This window comes from Triticum aestivum, chromosome 2D, assembly GCF_018294505.1.
Source record: "Triticum aestivum cultivar Chinese Spring chromosome 2D, IWGSC CS RefSeq v2.1, whole genome shotgun sequence".
Classification (NCBI taxonomy): Eukaryota; Viridiplantae; Streptophyta; class Magnoliopsida; order Poales; family Poaceae; genus Triticum; species Triticum aestivum.
The window spans coordinates 195,970,731-195,988,531 of record NC_057799.1 but is presented as its reverse complement, the minus strand read 5'-3'; the positions used below and the strand labels follow the sequence as shown (position 1 = coordinate 195,988,531).

At 44.8% G+C, this 17,801-nt stretch overlaps 1 pseudogene; it reads right to left on the bottom strand.

The window, feature by feature from the left end:
• Positions 1 to 10,177: 10,177 nt before the first annotated feature.
• LOC123055745 (probable beta-1,3-galactosyltransferase 14) lies at positions 10,178 to 17,464 on the bottom strand (annotated as a pseudogene).
• Positions 17,465 to 17,801: the final 337 nt, after the last annotated feature.

Genomic DNA, 17,801 nt, shown 5'->3' with positions numbered 1-17,801 from the left:
TGCTCTAACTTGGCCCGTGATATGGGTACAACATGCATATAATGTCCTGGAGTGTATCTACTCTGTTGCAATGCCATGTGCTTAGCATGCTGATCATGCATGTAAATATGAGAGTAGATAATAGGGCCAAGTTGTCTGCTTGGATTAACTCTCTCACTTAACTACAGGTAGGTAGGTTCTGCTTTTCTTCCTTTTAACCCTTGTAATTTCCTCTAGCTTGTACAGTTGATACCTTGTTCTTTTTAATAATAAAGGGTTGTGGAGCTTTGCTCCACAGTAAATATTCAAAAAAAATATGTCATGCCTTCCCGTTTTTAAGTACCTATTCCATTCATGATAACATGTTTGCAAATTCAAGTACTGTCATTCTACTCTATCGCAATGCCATCTGCTTAATTTGGACATCATGCTTCTGAATATCTTATGCATTGTTATTCATCAGTATGTACTTCATCTTTCTACCATACCATGTTTTTTTACATTGAAGTGCTGTTCTAGTGCTCTGTTGCAATGCCATCTTAGTTTCCCAATCATACACGTGTATGTTGCCTTAGTTTTTTCTGTACGTATTCCGCTAGCATACAATTTTACATTCAACTAGTGTTTTTTTCACTGTGTTGTCCTGTCGTATCCCTAGATCTTACACCATACTCCCTCCGTCCGGATTACATGTTGCCGAAATGGATAAAAAAGGATGTATCTAGAACTGAAATACACCTAGACCCATCCATTTTTTTCCGGATGGAGAGAATACATGTCAATATGTCATGCCTTTATATTCTTCAGTACCTATTCCATCTCTCTCCTGTAGCATGTTTTATAATTGAAGCACCATTCTTCTATACAAGGCATGCAAGGGGAAGACGAATATGTTAGAATCTGAAGGATTACAAACCAGGTCTTTGCAAAAGATCCAAACGCCAGAAGATAATAAACCAACTCCAGTTTTTATACATACGGCTCCAGCACAGAGAAACCCAACTCCTACTGATAATAAGCAGATTCTAGTGGCCAAAGAACTAGTCCGCTCCAGTCCAGCAAAAATATGTCAACTCCATTCTAAGAAGCGTGTGCGTATCCTTGCATCATGAAATTTTATAGCATGCTGATCATATTTTCTACATGTTTCTTACCCATCTCTCTTTTAGAAAATAAGCTTAACAGATAGAAGAATTTCTGCACTGTCGTCTGTGAGGAAAGATTCTTGCAGGAATTCTCTATGCTCCAATGCAGATGTAAGTACCTGTTGTATATCACTATATTTTTACATCAGTGTGTATTTTGTTAATCGGCGTGAATCCAACCTTTATCTGATCTAAATTTAGTTGTAGCAAAATGTATGATTAAAGGCCACAATGTTGATTTTTGTAAGGAAAACTTCCTGGTAGTTTTGCATTCTGAGATGCATGAGTGTACTATCTCATATCAGTGGGTTTGAATACTTTGGTTCTGCAGTGGGTTTTTAGTTTTTTTTTACTATGTTGTCCTGTCGTATCCCTAGCTCTTACATCATACTCCCTCCATCCAGATTACATGTCGCAGAAATGGATAAAACTGGATGTATCTAGAACTGAAAAACGCCTAGACCCATCCATTTATTTCCGGATGGAGGGAATACATGTCAATATTTCATGGCTTTCTATTCTTCAGTACCTATTCCATTTCTACTGTAGCATGTTTTATAATTGAAGCACCATTCTTCTATATAAGGCATGCAAGGGGAAGATGGCTATGTTAGAATCTGAAGGGTTACAAACCAGGTCTTTGCAAGAGATCCAAATGCCAGGAGATAATAAACCAACTCCATTTTTCATAGATACTGCTCCAGCACAGAGAAACCCAACTCCCACTGATAATAAGCAGATTCCAGTGGCCAAAGAACTAGTCCGCTCCAGTCCAGCAAAATAATGTCAACTCCATTCTAAGAAGCGTGTGTGTATCCTCGCATCATGAAAGTTTATAGCATTCTGATCATATTTTCTACATGTTTCTTACCCATCTCTCTTTTAGAAAATAAGGTTAAATGATAGAAGACTTCCTTCATTGGGATTGTATTCGAGGAAAATATCTTGCGGCAATTCTCTGTGCTCCAATGCTAATGTAAGCACCTGTTGCATATCACTATATTTTAACATCAGCATGTATTTTGTTAATCGGCGTGAATCCAACCTTTATCTAATCTAAAATTAGTTGTAGCAAAATGTTAAAGGCGCCAATGTTGATTTTTGTAAAGAAAACTGCCTGGTAGTTTTGCATACTGAGCTGCATGAGTGTACTATCTCATATCATGCACATTACTGAATTGTAGTGCTGCTCTGGTTGCCCATTCATTCATTGTGTCAATGTTGCTTTCGTATTACCTTACCTGGCTGATGATATCTGTGCCATATTGTGTTAATTTGGTGTTGGCTAATTGCCCAAACGTTCGTTGTGACAATGTTGCTTTCCTATTATCTGACTTGGCCAATGATAGCAATGCTAGTGTGTTAATTTGGTGCAGGCTGCTGAAGATAAGAAGACAAACTCTAAAAACAGCAAGGCAACCCCATTGTTTCTTTCCAATAAATCTAGGCCAAGTAATATGGCAATAACTCATGATTAATCTGTTTGGTTCCCCTCCTAATTTATGTTATGATGCAGTGGTCGAGACACTCTCCACTATCAATAATACATGCCTGCCAAAATTGCCATCTGAATCTATTCAGTATCCTCTGTCTCGAATGCAATGGAAAAAATGTATGGTTGTGAACCAATTAATGGCTGAAGCAATGATGGAAATGGTGGAGGAATCAGAGGTGCAGAGTCGTGCGACACAACAACTGATCAATGTTTTCAGAGACAGTGTAGCAAAGCAGCAAGAACTTGCCCACATGCTTATGGGCATCATCCGTGCTGAGGTTGCAGATTGTGATGTTGTAGATCATTAGGTTCTGTTGATTTATTTGCACTGGCATCAATCTTTGAGCCCAGTGGATGTAATTTCCTGTAATATATGCTGGATGTGCAACATTTTTCCCTGTATGACGTACCTTTGCTTCATCGGTTTTGGCCCTGTGCATAATTGCTCATCGTAATGGGCTCAAATGATCTAATTTGCCCTAAAGGCATGTAGGAACTTTAGTGGGCCGATTAAGTTAATGGGCCGTTACCAGGCCGAAAGTTAATGGTCGGCCCTCTTAACTCCCGGGTGGTTAACAGGCCGACATCAAAGCGGGCAATAGGTGGGCCCAATTGATTCCATGGGCCGTTAACAGGCCGTTACTAAGTTCGGGCTACATATGGCCCAACAATACTATGGGCCTTTAGTAGGCCTAAAGAGACAGCGGGCTTGTACTGGACCATGAAGAGCATGGGCCGCTAAGAGGCCGAAAGTCAGGTCGTATTGTAAATGGCCCAATTGTGTTATGGGCCTTTAGCAGGCCGAAAGAGAAACCGGGCTGGTATTGGACCATGAAGGGCATGGGTCGTTAAAAGGCCAAAACTCAGGTCTGACTACAAATGGCCCAACTCATTTATGGTCCGTTAACAGGCTGAAAGGCACACAGGGCCGGGTATTGGCCCAACACTTAAATGGGTCGCTAAAAGGCCAAAACTCAGATCCGACTACAAATGGCCCAACTGATATATGGTCCTTCAACAGGCTGAAAGACACACCGGGCCGGAAATTGGCTCAACACTTAAATGGGTTGCTAAAAGGCCGAAACTTAGGTCTGACTACAAATGACCCAACTGATTTATGGGCCGTCAACAGGCTGAAAGACACACCGGGCCAGAAATTATCCCAACATTCAAATGGGTCGCTAAAAGGCCAAAAGATGTACATCGTGAAAATTGGCCCATCCATTGAATGGGCCTTTAGTAGGCCGAAATCTCATCGGGCCGATATTGAGCCCAAATATATAGCGGGCTGTTAACGGGCTCGAACTGACGATGGGCTGCAATGGTGTCAAATCTTTAACGGGCCGTTGACGGGCCGAATTGGCACATCTCGTATGGGCCGTGGGCTTAAATGGACCTGACACAAGTAGGCCTTATATGGGCCGACCTGCTAATTTTTACTGGGCCGGCCTTTTTCACCGGAATGGGCCACTGTTGGGCCGTGCCATGTGTCGACCTATCATAGGCGCCTCCTGTCCAATGAGTGGATGACATCTGTCCCAACGGTGAGGCAACACATGTTTTCTCCGGCCAATGATGATTTTACACGTGGAAAATCCCCATTGGTCCGGGCTGTTAACGGGTTATCGGATCCAAAACTGGACCTGATAGCTTAACGACGTCCCGTTACGGTGGATGCCACGTGTCGGTCACCCTTGACGAAAGCACTTCTATGACGCGCGATTTATTGTCATGGAAGTGGACACTTCCGTGATGATAATTTTTGTAATGTCATGGAACACTTCTACGACAGCACAGGTATGACTATCTTGATTCTATCATAAATTTTTCATGGATGTACATGCATGGCAGAAAACGTGACCTACTGTGACAAACACGTATCATCACGGAAGTGTATTTTTTTGTAGTGTTACCATCGGTGTCTGCAGAATTGCCTTCACAATCAGATCGGGCGTAATGTTCATGCTTATGTAGATGACATTGTGGTAAAATCCAGAAATAAGCAGACCCTGATTGGTGATTTGAAGGAGATGTTTGACAATCTCCGGGTGTATAAGATTATGCTTAACCCGACAAAGTGTGTTTTCGGTGTGCCGGCGGGCAAGCTTTTGGGTTTCTTGGTTTCAAACCGAGGTATCGAAGCTAACCCGGAAAAAATCAAGGCCATTACTTCCCTGGCTAAGCCAAAGTGTGTTAATGACGTCCAACGTTTGGTGGGTCAGATTGCGGCTTTGAGCCGGTTCATAAGCCGTCTGGGAGAAAAAGCTATTCCTGTATATCAGATGATGAAGAAGACAGATAATTTCATCTGGAGTGATGCGGCTAATGAGGCATTTGAAGCGCTTAAGAAGCAACTGGCTGAGCCACCGGTTCTTGCTGCCCCTATTGATAAGGAGCCTCTATTGTTATATGTGGCTGCCAATGGCCGGGCCATCAGTGTAGCTATTGTGGTGGAAATTAAAGAGGCAGGCAAGAAGTACCCGGTTCAATGGCCAGTTTACTACATCAGTGAGGTACTTATTGAGTCCAAGCAGTGGTATCCGCACTGGTAGAAGCTTGTGTATGGGGTCTTCATGGCAAGCCAGAAGCTCAAGCAATATTTTCTGGGTCATCCCATTACGGTGGTTAGCTCTACTCCTTTGGGGGCATCATCCAAAACAGAGAAGCCACAGGCCGGGTTGCCAAGTGGGCCATTGAGCTTGGACCCCATGGTTTGAAGTATGTACCTCGTACGGCCATCAAGTCCCAAGCACTCTGGATTTTATCAATGATTGGACAGAGTTGCAAACGCCTCAGGAAAAGCCGGACAACACATATTGGACTATTCACTTTGATGGATCCAGGCAGTTGGAAGGCTCGGGGGCTGGAGTTGTCTTGCCTTCCCCACAAGGTGACAAGTTTTCTTATTTACGGTTAATGTTCCCTTGTACTAACAATGCAGCTGAGTATGAGGCCTTACTACACGGTCTTCGGATGGCTAAGGAAATGAATTTAAGCTGGGTGAGATGTTTCGGTGACTCAGATCTGGTAGCTCAGCAAGTTTCTGGTACTTGGGATTCTAAGGATCCGCTCATGGCGGCTTATCGTCGAGAGGTTGATGCCATTGCGGGTCATTTTAAGGGTTACCAAGTTGAGCACATTGATCGTAGAAAGAATGAGGTGGCTGACACTTTAAGTCGGTTGGGGTCTAAGCGTAAGCCGGTGCCACCCAACACGTTCCTGGATGTTCTGCTCAACCCTTCTGTCAAGTTACCTACTGAGGAGGATCTTGCTGTTCCTGACCCAAAAGCGCAGTTGGTGGCGGCTCTTCATGCCATTCCTGATTGGACAGTGCTGTATTTGGCTTACATGACCCAGGGCGAATTACCCGAGGATGAGATCTTAGCCAGGTAGATAACCCGGCGGTCTAAGTCAATGACGATTATTAATGGGGAGTTGCACCATCGCAGTGCCACAGGGGTGTTTCAACATTGTGTCTCTCCTGAAGAAGGCTGTGAGATTTTGCGAGAGATTCATGAAGGAGGCTGTGGTCATCATGCCGGATATAAATCTCTCGTAGCCAAGGCTTTTCGTCACGGTTTTTCTTGGTTGACAGCTCATGCTGATGCTGAGGATTTGGTCAGCAAATGTGACAGTTGTCAGAAGTTTTCATGACGAGCTCATGTTCCGGCTCAAGAGTTGAGGATGATTCCAATTACTTGGTCGTTTGCGACTTGGGGGCTTGATATGGTTGGCACTTTCAAGAGGTCCAAGGATAAGAAGACCCACCTTTTGGTGGCAGTTGATAAGTTTACTAAGTGGGTTGAAGCAGAGCCGGTCAGTAAGTGTGATGCTGCAACGGCGGTTCAATTCATCAAGAAGGTGATCTTCTGTTTTGCTTTCCACACAGCATTATAACAGATAATGGTACTAATCTCTCTAAAGGCGCTATGAAAGAATTTTGTCAACGGGAGCATATTCCGCTTCATGTTTCCTCTGTGGCTCACCCTCAGTTCAATGGTCAAGCGGAACGAGCTAATCAAGAGATTCTGCGAGGTATCAAGCCCCAGCTTATGGTTCCTTTGCAAAGAACACCGGGGTGTTGGGTGGAGGAGTTGCCTTCAGTGTTATGGAGTATAAATACAACCCCCAACAGGTCTACGGGTTACACACCTTTTTTCATGGTTTATGGGGCAGAGGCGGTTCTCCCTAGTGACATCCGTCACGATTCACCCCGCGTGGCGGCTTATGTTGAAGCTGATAATGAAAAGGCACGTCAGAATGCACTTGACCTGTTGGATGAGGAGCATGACCTCGCAGTGGCTCGTTCGACGATTTATGAGCAAGTCCTACGTCATTATCATAGCCGCCGAGTCAAAACCAGAACCTTTCAAGAAGGCAACTTAGTACTCCGGCTCATCTAGGATCAAACGGACATGCATAAGATATCACCGCCTTGGGAAGGACCTTTTGTGGTCAGCAAGAATCTGCATAATGGGTCATACTATCTTATCGACATTCGAGACCACAAGGACTCACGCAAATCGGAGGAGGAGACCCATCGGCCGTGGAATATTGCTCACCTTCGGCCCTACTATACTTGAGCCACCAGCTCTCATGATGTACATAGCCTGATGATGTCTATATTATAAACAGTATAATAAAGCCGGCATCCCTGATAATTCAGGGCCTCTATCGTTTTACTTCTTCCAAGCTGAGTCTTTATCATCGTCCTACATGTTCATTTAAGAGGCTTGACACCCAAATCACAGGGATCAAAGAGAGTTGGATGCACGGCACAACTCAAACATAGGTCCCTGACGAGCACAGCTTGTCAGTATGTCACTTGGGGGCTTCCTGTTCAAACATAGGTGTATTCACCAAAGAGAACATAGCGCTACTACCCTCTTGGCCAGGTTATCGTGTTCAAACATAGGTGTATTCACCAAAGAGGACATAACCTTTCCGGGTCATCCTACCTGTATACCAGCTGCTTCAACTCCATCTGGTAATCCTGTTTGACCCGCCGAACTCTTAACAATCAGTCTTTTATGGTGTATTCATCAAAGATCCTGAGCTTGTTAAGGTTAAAACACCGGTTTGTCACATGAGAGCATGGCTTACAGATTGTCAGGATAGATCCATGCTTCATAAGCCGCCTTCCTTGAAACTTGGATAAATCGTCCTGTGATGCATGCTACTACTCTGACCCCGCGTACTCCTGATAAGTCTATCTTTCAATAAGACCTGAACTTATCTGGGTTCAAATGTCGATTGGGTACTGTGAGTGCCGGCTCACGGATAGCGCGTACCTTCCAGTGGCCATCAGGCTAGTTTCATTGAAGAAGAAACTTTGGCTTGGCGTCCTGCAAAAGCCTCGAATTTTTTATTTTTTATTTCTTTTCTTTATATGATCTCTTTTTTGCCATCTGGTTTTTACAAATCGGGCCACGCTGCCATACTTATGGCTCATATTTGAAGCATCTTTTGGGTCTCTACAACCCGCCAGGATGGTAGACTCTAAGTCTTCAGAGCCTCATCATCTTATGTTTGGAGTTATAGCTCTACAAACTTTAACTGCATAAAGCTGCTAAGCCGGCAGTGTAAGCATACACCACATGTACGATATTCTGTTATGTCAGCATTATGGTTAGACCGGCCCTGGTTATGGACTATCTATCCCCAGTGGTTTCAATAGGGTACACTACAGGAATCAGCTACTTTGCCGTCTGCCACGGCGGACGGCAAAGGCATGAACGGCGGACGGCAAAGGCCTTTGCCGTCAGCCGCGGACGCCAAAAGGCTCCGACAAAGTAGGCTACGGCAAAGACCTACTTTGCCGTCTGCTTTCGGCGGCTGACGGCAAAGGCGCCTTTGCCGTCTGCCGCGGACGGCAAAGAAGCGGACGGCAAAATGAGTAGTGTTAGTGTCCGTTAGGTGGCTAACGGCAGCCTTTGCCGTCCGCCAGCTGACGGCAAAGGCTGCAGGCTCTTTGCCATCTGTTGGCAGATGGCAAAGAGACCAAATAGGCATTAATTCTGTTTCTTCTTATATCAATTCATTTCATAGAAAATCAAACACACATATATATATATATGACCAATATAGCATATCCAACACATATTACCAATACTCATGAACACATATATATCCAACACATGTTACCAATATATAGTCATGAACACATATATATCCAACACATATCCATGAACACATATCCAACAAATATTACAAGGAATGATCTAAAACTAAATATCTATTTTCCTAAAAGACTATCTTATTACTAAGATCTTCTCCGGATCTTCTTCTTTTCTTCCAACCTGCATAACAAAAACACTAAGAAAGAGAGAATGGGTTAGGAGTAGAAATGTAGCATTTCACTTGGTGAAATGCAATGCCCTAGGAGCCGGTACTTGAGATCAAGATAATCAGCCAACCAGACCAAGTCCCAACACATCCAACCACTAGCAGCTTAGAAGAGATAACTATTAAGGAGAGCTACAGAAGACCTCAAGGTATACTTGAGGGATTATGTGCTCAGACAGCCTGGAAGTGCCAGGGCTAGTTCATCACAGCACAGGGATAGTCACATGTAAATTAAGCCTAAGAGAGGGGGGCTCAGACCAGCATCACTGCCCAAATCAGATGTAGTATCTGTCTTATCAGTAGAAAACTAGGAAAGTAACAGCCAAAACCAAGTATAGCATATGTTCATAGGCTATTAGAAAGAGACAAATAGGAATAGCCAAACCAAGTGGTATCTGTTCATATCAGTATTATAAGTAAAATAACTAAGAACAAGTGAGTATCCGTTCATGAGTAAAGTAACTGACCAAAGTAACAACTCCAGGATCAACTAAACAGAACAGAGCAGTACAGGAGTATATATACTTCACAAATACACATAGATGGTCACTGACCAAAACCCTGACACAGCAAGAATCCATCACAGAGAGCTCCAATACAAGTTGATGCTCATCTACAACAGCTAACCATAGCTAATAGAGCCTCACATCCCACAAGATCAAGATCTAGAGCTATGCATTAGAGAGATCAGGAGGGGAGCAAGGAGAAGCTCACCAAAAGGAGTTGTAGCCGAAGTAGGATGCAGCCACACCATCACTATGGTGTGACCAGCATCACAACCAACACCACCACAACAAGCCGGAGCTTGCCAGAGAGCACCACAACGGCGGCACCAGTGAGAGCACGAGCACGAAGGCGCCAACCAGGGGCACCGCAGCACGGAGGCGCCACCTAGGGGCACCACCGCGCCACGGCACATCCAGCACCGCCGGTGACGTGGGCACATCCAGCACCACTGCGCCACGGCACATCCAGCACCGCCGGCGACGTGGGCACATCCAGCACCACCGCGCCACGGCACATCCCACAACCACAACCACGGCACATTCAAGTTGTGAAGTGCCATTCATGTGTCACTAACATGTGGCCCCAGGGCACTTTTTAGGTATACATCTTTCTGTGGTACCAAGTTAAAAAAAATCTTGGTACTAGTTGGCATGCTAAGACCCAAAAAATAATATTTACTGGTACATTTTGGCGAGTTTTAGAATATTTACCTGTTGTTTCTCAGAGCAACTAAGCTTGCCACCACATCAGCTGATAAAGCATAAATAGGCCCATATGCATGAAGGAAGGATTCTGATCCAAGTAGGAAGGACTGTGGCTCATACCTGCGTTCATCAAAAGAGAACAATCAAAACAATAAGCAGGCAGCGACGAGTGCTACACAGTATAATTGCCCAGGTGAGCGTTCGCAAATACAAAAAAACATATGGTATGAATTGCGCTCTTGTTCCCTCAACTTGTACACCGTATGTTTTATGTACCCCTAAACTTGCAGTTGCATTTCTCAGGTTCTTAACCAGTTAACCACACAATTTTTCTCTAAGTTCGCACTGTTTTTCTTAGACAGCCCCCCCACCCCCACCGGATCCAGTTATTAAATGGAAACACTATAACCAACTTTCTCCCGTCCATTACATACATGTCCATGCTAGTAGTACATACCCTATTCACTGAGAACAACAAGCTGCTTAACCTATTCTAAACAGTCCAGTACCTCATTCCATGCTAACCATTGCATTCCCTTCCAATACTCGAGCACAATTGTTGGCTCTAAAAGAAACATATCTCAGGAAGCTCAGAACTTAACTATGAAAAAAATGCAGATACGAAAGTACTATACCCAATCCAAAACAGTCAGCGCTAAACATATAAAAACAAATTTAGGCCCTTACAGCAAATATTGCCTACTAGACCAATCCAAGTGAGCCCCACTACTTCTTTATATCCTATGATATGAAAGTACTAGATCCAATCCAAAGCAGTTATCAGCGCTGAACAAGGGAAAAAAATAGGCCCTTATGGCAAATGTTGCCCACTAGACCAATCCATGTGAGCTCCACTGCTTCCATATCTCCTATGATAGGTGAAACAAGGATCACTGGCGGCATCACTCCTTGCCCACCAGACAATGCCAACCATTTTGGTTTCAGATAACTATTACGAATCTTAACACAAATACTTGTGAGACCATAAGACTACAGTTTTGATGCACTACTGTTATGTCGTAGAAAAAAAATCACTTTTGGTTCAGGTTTTGCAATATTAAAATACATCTAGAGACATCCATTCCTCCAACAAGTATTTCCGAATGGAGGGAGTACTTTCCATATATTTAGCATGTAACAGCATGTATTGCTTCTTAGAGTTAGACATCCTTCACAAGGAAAAGTGTTAGGTAAAAAATGAAAAGAAGAAACTAACCATTTCAATTTGGGATCAGTAAAAACAGGCCCCTTCTTCATGCATCCAATGTATGTTTGTGTATGTGTACCTTACAAAAATAAAATTTGTGTATGTTGGTCAAAGCCACCGAGAGCATATATCTTGGATGTTGTCAGTTTCTTGGTCACCTGGTCTCAAGTAAATGTCATCATCAGCTTTAACATAGAAATCAGAATCGAACAACGCATAGGCAGCCTTAAAGAATGCTAACCTAAAACATAAGATCAAATCAGTTCCCATATGAAGAGATAACATAATGATATGATACTAGCTATACTGTTTACGTTTTGTATGGAAGCCTGCTATACTCCTCTTCAAGATCTAAAAGCACAAAATCATCATATTCTTCAACCTCTCTTTCAAGAGCTGCCATCTTAGACTTGTCATTGCTTTTGCCGATCACAAATCTGAATGCCAGACCAGTAGCTTCCTCCAACCTGCACTAAAGTGAACATGATGAGAATTGCAAGAGCACTTAAGCGGCATCATCACTGGATAGAAACCAAAATAAAAAATAGTTGTGACAATCATCAAGCAACAGAACTTGGGCACGTTTACCACTAGAACTCTAGAAGCAAATGTACAAATTCCCTGTACAGAACAATAGATTGTCCAACTTCATGCATCATTCTTCGAACTCAGGAAAGAAACTAATTAATCACTATTTATCAGTAGTAGTGAGAAGATTGCAGCAATTCAAAAGGAGACCCTGCCGATCGGAGGGGAGCCACGTCCGCCTGAGCGCGCGGCGGCGGCCGACGGAGCCGAACCCGGTGAAGATCCCGACGAAGGCCATGACCTTGTGCCTGCCGCGCAATCCGGTGGCGAGGCCCGCCGGGAGGTCGATGGCGCCGCCCGCGGCATCCCCGGGGCGCCGGTCCCAGGCGACGGAGACGGAGAGCTGGTGCGAGGAGTCCGGGCAGCGGCCCCGCGGGGCCTCGGCGGGCGCCCGGGAGAGGGAGACCGCGGCGGCGAGGAACCCGGCGAGGCCGAAGAGGAGGCAGGCCGCAGAGACGGCCGGCGAGGATAGGAGGCGGTGGAGCGAGGAGCGGCGGGGGCGGCGGTGGGTGCGGATCTGGTGGGCGTCGGGGAGGGGAGAGAGGGAGAGAAGAGATAACGGCAGGGGGGAGAGAGGGAGAGAAGAGATAACGTGCGGTGGGTGTGGATCTGGTTTGCCGTCCGCTGTTTTGTCTCTTTGCCGTCTGCTATCAGACGGCAAAGAGGGGGCATTTTTTTCCGTAAACGGCTCGTTAGTGGGGGGCCACCTCTCTCTTTGTCGTCCGCCAGCTGACGGCAAAGATTCTTTGCCGCCCGCCAGCTGATGGCAAAGATTCTTTGCCGTCCGCCAGCTGACGGCAGAGAAGTGACTGATGGCAAAGGCCTGTTTTGCTGTCTGCCATTTCTTTGCCGTCTGCTTTTGGGTAGCTGATGGCAAAGACCTTCTTTGCCATCCGCTAGCAGACGGCAAAGAGCCGGCAGATGGCAAATTAGCTGATTCCAGTAGTGGTATCATGACCGCCCGACGGTAAGCCACCAGGGCACTTGTGATCTCTTTGTGTGCAGGGTAATGATCAATCAAATCTGCATAAATCATTGATGTCATAAGAATAAAGTGATGGTTTTCTTAAACTGTCGGATCAGCAGTATTGCGCAAAACAGAAACGTGCACGATGGCACGGCAGATTAAAGTTTTACTACCCTATTACATGACTCCGTGAGTCAAACAGATCAAAGTGTTTTTTCCAAGGATCAAATATATAAACCGCCCGGCGGTTCACTCTTCTTGGCCTTGCTGACTTGAGGCTTCTGGGTCATCCTTTTCCGGTTCTTCGTCTTCTTCCGCCATCTGGAAGTTTGGTGATGACCAATCGATGCCACATAAGGCTTGAAATTTAGCTTCATCTTCTATAAGTTTAGACGGCTCAACTTCAGGGGCAAAGTATGCTTAAGGATTGGAGGGATTAGGCCCATCACTCTATAAGCTGGCGTAGGCATCTTCTGATTCTCCCTATTATAAGTCGGATGGTACATTGAAAGGTCCGAGTCATTGGGAATCAGAGTCGCCATTAGACATATTTCTTTCACGCAAGCTGAGAAGTCCTTCTGGTCAAATGGAGTACCATCTTCTTTTAAGCTTGGGTATCCAGTGGCTACCTCAGACTGGTCTAACTCTGGTACCCATGCCTTGGCCCGGCTCAAAGCCGTCACGGCACCGGCTCCTGCAGACGACCGCTTCATTTCATCTACCCTAGCAGGCAGCACAGAAAGTTTTTCAAGACATCTATCAATAGAGTAGGTGCTTGATTGGTTGGAGAAATAGTAGCCAGTGCACACTGAGCTTCAGTATATAGCCATTCAACAAGAGTATAAACAGCTTTGAGCTTCACAAGCATATCTTGGTTCAGTTTACTGCTCCTGGGACCTGAGTAAGTCATAAGATTGGTTAGAGGCGGTTTATACTATTAAGGAAAGATTCACTTTTTTTATGCTTATGAAGGTGACTCACCAAAGGTAGCAGAAACCATCTGAGATACACGGTGTTTTAAACCGGTGAGCTCAGTGGTCACCTCTTGAAGAGCCGCCTCCGCCTTTTCAGTTCGCTGCGTCAAAGCAGTCTTTCCTTCAGCCCAAGTGTTTCTCTCTGCCTCAAAGCTGGTTTTCAGTTTTTCCATTTCAGCTATGCTAAATTGGAACTTTGACCCAGCTTTCCGGGTCTCAGATTCTTGATTCTCCAGCCGGGCCTTTGCATCAGACAATTTTGATTGAAGATCAGCAGTGGCATCCTGGACAAACACAAGAATTGCAAAAATATTTTTATTCGGGTTACAGGAATATAAGTCCCAAACCTTTTGCAAGCAACAACACTTGGCACTTGGGGGCTAATGCTTGCCGAAACAATTCTCTATACAACGGCTCATGTCAATAAAGTCCCAAGCACTTTGCAAGCAAGAGTACTTGCACTTGGGGGCTAATGCATATTGCTTGTGTTTATTTACTGCTTATGATAACCCGGTTATGTTGTAATAATCATAGCCGGGTGATGGGGGCTATACAAGTCAGCTCTCTTTCTAAACAATGGTGGACAGGACCGGTTCATTCATACAGATTAAACCGGCCCTTGGGGGCTACAGATGCAAAATTAATTGTTGGAAAATCCGATTCAATTATAAAGATGAAAGCCGGCTTTGGAAGGATTTCACTACAGATGTTTATGGTTATTCTAAGTCTACAGCCTATTCAATCTTATCATACCCAGTAGACTTGGGGGTCGGCCAGATGGACATAATTTATTTAAGCAGGAAGTCATAACTCATATTTCTGATGCATTTGCTTCACCATATCAATTTCAAGATCGCGGCTGGAGTGTACTTGGCTGAGGTAGCCAGAGAGTATTTCACTGCTCCTCAATTGTGCATAATGGGAGACGTCAAACCTCACTTTCCGCCTTTCAATAACCTCTTGTTTGGTAGAGTGCTTGGCCAAAGCTGTTGGATTTCCCGGTTCTGTAAAGCCGGTGCCAGTGATCAGAACGTCATCAGTATGAGTCTCCGATGGCTTAAGTGGGCTTGATGGTGCAGTGTTCGAAGAATTGATATTGGTATCATCAATGGGGAGATCAGGAATTTAAGGTGGAACATCAGGGGCAGGTTCATCTGGTTGTTTTTCAGAAGCATCGGGTGCAGAGATTTGCTATTCCAGTTCAACAACTTTTGGATCCTCAGCTGGCTTGGTCACCCTTGCCTTCTTGCTAGGCTTTGCTTGTCCACTGCACGGGTTGTGATAAGTTGGTATGATTGTAAGAGTATAAAGAGGTACAGAATAAAAGGTAATTATGGTTACCCTGGAGCAGTCTTGAAAGCCAGCAACTGGGTCTGTGATGAGTCGCCAGAGGAAGAGAGGGAAACCTCCTGGTAGTTTGAATCAGAGGAATTGAGTGGCTGGCGAATGAGACCCGCCAGCGGGTAAAGAGAATTTAAGTTTGAAAGGACCTCATTTTGGCGTTTTCGTGGAACTGGAGTATTCGTTAAGCCGGAGGACAATTCTTCACCTCCGTTGTTCTGAGTCTGGCGTCGGCTCTCATGCTGCTGTTGCTTTAAAAGAAAGTGAGGATCCAAATGAGCTAAGGGGTGTGAAAAGCTTACTTTCCGGGTTACTCGTTGAATTTTCTGTCTTGGCAAATGTGCTGAGCCGGAGGGAATAATAGTTACCTCTTCTTCAACTGCTTGACTTGCCCCCGTATCATCCTGACAGTAATCAATGTCAATAAGATAATTGAAAAAAGAGCAAAGAGAGTCAAGGGCTACCTCCGACTCAGAGGTGTCATCTAGATTAAGCATTTCAGAGGCAGTTGGTTTCTTCTTATGCTTCTTGGTGGTTTTCTTGGCGGCTTTCTTCGCCGCCCTGGCCTTTTTGGCGGCTTCATGGTCATATTTTGCCTTCCAGAAATCAGATTTAGCCTGTAGAAGTCAGCAAAGTTGACTTAATACAATATTTGAACAATGAGATAAAAGTAAAGTAAGTTAGAGATTTACATCTGGCGGCGGGTTAAGTTTGCAGAAAGGGTTCAGACCCACTTTGCGGCAGTCTTATGAGTCTTCATTCGGAAGGGTCTTGGTCATTTCAGTAATTGCATCATCAGTAAAACGCAAGGGGCTGTGGCGTAATGGTTCCTTTGTACCGCCGGTATAGGTACACATTAAGCCGAATCGGCGGCTCAAGGGTATGATTCGCCACGAGACCCAGCACCGAACTAAATCAATGTCGGTTAATCCCTTTCCCAGCAAAGCCTTGACCTTCGCAATAGTGGGGGCAAGCTTTTTACGTTCAGTGGTTGTAAGCTTTTCAGGAAGATTATGCTTCGGGTCAAGACGTTCAGCACAATAACCCGGCAATGGATTCTCGTCAGCCGGAGAGGTATCCTTGCAATAAAACCATGTCTGGTTCCAATCCTTGGGGTGACTCGGCATGCGATCATAAGGGAAGATGGCGTCTCTTCTTTGTTGAATTGAGATTCCACCAAGTTCCAAGCTGGGCCCGTTTGTGAACTCGTTTTGGCGGTTCAAATAGAAAAATTCCCTAAAGAGTTCGACACTGGGTTCCTCTTGAAGGTATACTTCGCAGAAGACTTGAAATTTGTAGATGTTTGACATGGAAGTGGGTCCGATGTCTTGAGGATGAAGTTGAAAGAAGTGCAGAACATCTCGGAAAAATTTAGAACCGGGCGGTAAGAAGCCCCGATTCATATGATCAGAAAATGCAATGACTTCATCATCCTTTGGTTGAGGTCATTCTTCGCCAGGATCAGGGGCGCGATAGTGCATGAAATTTTTTGCAGGCAAGTAGCAGATTTTGATGAAGTCTTTAAGTGTGCTTTCCGTAACGATGGAGGGAACCCAGTTACAGGAAGTGACTGTCTTTGGCGGCATTGTGAAGAAGCCTAAAAGAAAGAAAGAAATTGCCGGTTTAAATTGATTCATTAAGCCGGAAGCAAAAGTTACAGTATATATTTAGAATGGCGGCTTAGATGGGGCCTAATGATATCTGGGTAATTATAAGCCGGTGATGTAAGCCGCCATGACAAGTACTGTTAACTAAGATCTGATAGGAGTGAATTTTACTAAGTGTTGGGACAAACAGGTTTCACAAATTAAAGCTATAAGATTGGATCAGCGGCAGTTCAGAAAAAGGAAATAAAATCTAACCTTAAGGTGGCGGCAGCAGAAAAGTGGGGGTGCCCAGATGAGATCTGTTGCAATGAGGATATGTTCTAATATCAAAAAACAAGTGCTAAAACTGCTACAGCGCAAGATCTGTGTTGTTTTTCAGATCAAAACTTAGCAATCTAGGAAAGAGAAGGAGGAACGGTGATCAACACCGACGAACAAGGAAACCCTAAAGATAGATCTACTACGAGGAAAGGTGAAGGCTTACCGACGCTGATGGACAGCGGAGGGGCGCCGCGGCGTTGTGGTCCGTTCAGGGTGATGCAGCGGCCGGAGTCGAAGCAGTAGACAAAGGTCGACGGCGGCGAAGCTCGGGCGTGCTGGAGCATTGTGAGGAGGAAGAAGAAGGCGAGAAGGTAGAAGGGGGAGAATGAAAAGAGGACCTGTGGCCCTATTTATAAGGCTGGAAGGATAAGTGGCATGCGCGGGAATCGAGGAGACAAGAAAATGGATATGTGACGGCGCGGGCGCCTCGATTTTCGGAGGTTCAGTAAAGGAAAGGATTTATTAAGATTTGGGCCGTATGTAATATTAATAACAGGTGACGTCATGGTGGGTTACCGCAATTTCAGGAGATGACATCATGGAGGGTTACAAATAACATAGGAAGATGAAGAAGGATTTTTTCTAAGTGTTGAAGATTGACATGAACAAGTTCAAATCAAC